This window comes from Triticum aestivum, chromosome 1B (genome assembly GCF_018294505.1).
Source record: "Triticum aestivum cultivar Chinese Spring chromosome 1B, IWGSC CS RefSeq v2.1, whole genome shotgun sequence".
NCBI lineage: Eukaryota > Viridiplantae > Streptophyta > Magnoliopsida > Poales > Poaceae > Triticum > Triticum aestivum.
In genome coordinates, this window is record NC_057795.1 from 556,434,193 (window position 1) to 556,438,185 (window position 3,993).

A 3,993-nucleotide genomic window follows, 5' to 3' on the forward strand; every position below is an offset into this window, starting at 1 on the left:
CGCATGTCTCCAATGAGACGAGCATCGCGTGCTACAATCACCGTCTTCTATGCTGGCTTGCCAAGAGTGAGGCAACCTTGGCTAATCTGGTAAATGTATTTGGTGTCATAGCGCACATGTATGGTGTGTTGCTCGAGCTCGACCGTCATCGTGAAAATGATCAGCGTGATCTCGGCATATCGAAGGAGTTGAAGGAAGTCTCCTGGCCAACGCTGGTACAAAGAGCTTGTTGGATCCGCTCGTGTACGTGCTCTCAACTCGAACTCGTGATCCTGGTGCATCCCATGCCTAGCAATGATCATCATCTTAGGCCAAGCTAGTGTCACTTCTATCTACACCCAGCGGCATCAATGAGAAAATGGGCAAGATTGCAGTTTCAACATGTAATTTCTAAGAGCTTTATACTCGTTGGGGCCTTGTAGGTAGGTGCAAAGGAGTGATTCAACATGATGTAGGGTTGTGTGTGCTGTTGATTTCGCCACCTCAACAACTGCTTGTCCAATTACTTACGTACGACGGTACACTTGGTATCAGGCCTAGAAATTTTAATGAAAGAATATTCCTTATATGACTACTAAGACGGTAAGGCGCGCTCGGCTGCGCCTAGCTATATAGCTAGGTCCGGTGGATGCAATTTTCTTTTGTCGAGAGGGAGGCAAATGATTTACCTCATCCATTAATTAAGCAGAAGAGTGAAGCAGTTTATCTATGGTCGCTCGTATAGCCCAGCATGTAGTTAACACTTGTACCTTCTCAGGCGCTCCAAAATTCATTATGATTCTGAAATCTCTTTTTTGCATTTAACATATTCATTTTAGCTAGAACCTCACTCAGGTCTTGATCTAGTAACGCCAAACATATACTCCCTCTATTCTGAATTACTTGACTCAGATTTATATAGATACGAATGTATCTAGACAGTTTTAGTGTTAGACAAATCTAACTCAACTAATTTGGGACGGACGGAGTATTGGTTAAATCAAAGCATGATCCAAAAAATCCCTCGATGTTCGCCACACCAGCCATCATTTGTTCCTCAATTTCTCCAGCGATTGAAACATTCTTCTTGATAGTGCTGTAGCCATTAGGTTCACCTTTCTTCTCACCAAAACCTAAATTTTGCCACTGGTTGTAATGAAAAGAGGGCCTTAAATTTCAATTTAATATTACTTGTACCCACCACAAATATGAAGACATTCCTATCCCACATAAATTAGCGGTCATCCATCTGAACAGATACCTGAAAACAAAATATTTTCAGTTCTCCGAAGTATACCAACACACAAGCGCACATATAACACTTGAGGATTAACAGGCTTCATTACCATGCATTGGAAAAAGAAAACGCGACCCTGCATCTTGCATTTTTTGCTAGTTGCAAGCGTGTACTGCTAGTATTCAGGTCTGCGCCTAGAGAAAGTTCTGAAACCCTCCACATAGAGACCGTCAAATACTGCAGGTCAAAAGTGAAAATCCATATTTTTACACCTGAATGATCCATGGAGAGGTATATAAACTTCTAAAAAGGGCAACCTGGTGCATGTAGCTCCCGCTTGCGCAGGGTCCAGGGAAGGGTCCGACCACTTTGGGTCTATAGTACGCAGCCTTTCCCTACATTTCTGTAAGAGGCTGTTTCCAGGACTTGAACCCATGACCTCATGGTCACAAGGCAGCAGCTTTACCACTGCGCCAAGGCTCCCCTTCTAGGTATATAAACTTCTGCGAGAGAAAAAAAAATGATTGAATGCTTCCATTGAAAATAGAAGAACATACAAGAATAGTGCAGCGGCCACTCATGACTTGTAGTCACCATGGAACTTGAGTTGCTTAGTTGCTTAAACAGTCTAATGTAGTCACCATTAGCAATTGAAAATTTGATCATAAGGCAAAGCAACCATCTCATTAAGGACGCGAGCACAAGTAACTTAGAATTTAATAAATATATAGATTTCTAAGGCTACACACAAATTGCTAATTTAGGTCGATCTTTATTGCCAAGCAATCTATGGTGTCTTGCTTTTTCTTGCAGATTGCTAAGTAAAACGACAGGCAAGCAAATTTAAGCGGCTCCAAATTTGCATCTATAATGAAAAATCTATATATGTGCGAGAGTAGCGAGCATTCAAATATAAAAGCCTGTATCAGCAAGGAGCCACCATGGCAAGGATACATACCACAACCTTCAGCTCTACTTTTCATTTGACATTCAGGTGCAAGGCACTTCCCTTATTATTCTGAACATCACCAGCCGTCTTACAAATGGACAGAGAATTAGCATAAGAATCAAGAAACTGAACATAACTTCCAACTGAGCCACCTCCTCTGGCAAATTATGAATCATTGCGAACGTGAGATGGCCTTTAGAAGAGAAAAAGCAAATTAGTTTCACACTATGATCAGTACAGTTCAGCAGATTTAGAAGCTAGTCAGGTCCTATTTGCCCAAAATCATATTCAGGATAAGCAATCAACACGGTTCTTCATTTCTGCAATAGATAGTGGAGGCTTGTCGGCACTGATTGTTGATGTCTTAGCGCGACCTGAATCTCGTTGAGCATCAGACTTTCTGATTTACAAATCCAAGGTACATCTGAATGAAAGAGAAAACAGGAACAACCTGACCCGTCCAAGAAAGAAACAGACCCTTCAGTAAGAAGCAATTGCTTCACTTGAGCACCCGGAATAAAGCTCAAGAAATCTTAAAGAGCAACTGTTCTCAAGTATGTAATTACCTATCTCGACAACAATTTCTCAGAACAATTTCCACGCAATTACCTATTGCATTTGTAAAAGCTACTTCATGTCCAGTAATAACCGATCGATGTTTCTACCAGCAAATTACTAATTAAAGAGGTGCTTCTCGTATGTATGTATAGAGACCTCACTTTGGTATTTTTATACTAGGGGATAAACAAATGCTTATGATGCCACAGCCAATATTATGTAATATTCCAGAAATTTTACCAAGGAAATCTGAAGAATTGTTTTGCAACTATGGATATATGGAGCCTAGCTAAAATATGACCGTATAAAATTGAATGAACAGGACATATTGGGAAAAGATCAGAATCAAACATGCATGCAAGTTAGCTATATCCTGGGTGGAATTGTAGGCGGCCGTGGCATAGCTTCTGGACATAGGGCGCACTTTTATTCCTGCAAGGCAATCATTCAGATCCAGCAGGGTGAGCTGGGGTTGGAAGGGAAGCAGAGAGAAGAAGAGGGAGCGTGAGAAACGTGGAGAACCTGTGCTGGAGCCGCCTGTCGAGGAAATGGAAAATCTGGTTCGGTGAATGTTGGTTGTCGCAAGCGCCTTATCCGACTGAGCAGTGGGATGGATTTGGGATTGGTCGCCGCCGCAAAATCGTTGTACGCTCCATCACCGCTGCGGCTGTCGGTCTCCGAGTCGCACGAGAGGACGGGGGAGAGATGGAGAGGGGAGCGAGGGAATTATCCGATGAGAATTCTCCGCCGAGCACCTCGCCGTCCAGCACGCCGCCAATCACCGCCCGCTAGTCGGCGTTCAAAAGAAACCGCTCGCATCTATTGATGTATGATGGGGTGGGCCAGCTCGTAAGAGCACTCTAGCAGACCCCGCATCCCGCCCCGGCCCGCAAAATAACCGTAGGGGCGAGAAAACCTGCCCGATCAGATCCCGCTTCCGCCCCGGCCCGCAAATATTTTTGCGGGGCGCGGCAAAATTTCTTCCCCAATATCTAGTTTCACGGGCTGGGAGGCCGACCCGAGTTTAGCCCCTATTCGCAGCGAGATTTGGCGGAAGAGACATTTCCGCGCGTCCTTTCCCGCTCCCCCACCCTCCGCCATCATTGCCCAGCCGCCGCACGCTCTGGTGCATCCTCCACGGCCGTCCCTCGCCGCCATGGACGATTCTCAGTTGCCCCCCGTCATCGTCGAGGTCGCGCATGCCCCTTCCCCTCGGGCGGATCTCGTCGCCGACCATGTTGGCCCCGCCGTCGCTCAAGCTAGCACCGCG

General features: G+C 45.2%; 1 long non-coding RNA gene across 1 annotated transcript; it reads right to left on the minus strand.

The window, feature by feature from the left end:
• Nucleotides 1-682: 682 nt before the first annotated feature.
• LOC123094890 (uncharacterized) lies at nt 683-2,159 on the minus strand. Its single transcript, XR_006446027.1, has 3 exons — nt 1,534-2,159; nt 1,326-1,453; nt 683-1,240 (listed from the first exon to the last, which is right to left on the minus strand). It is a non-coding gene; the product is annotated as an uncharacterized lncRNA (long non-coding RNA).
• Between the last annotated feature and the right edge of the window lie 1,834 nt (nt 2,160-3,993).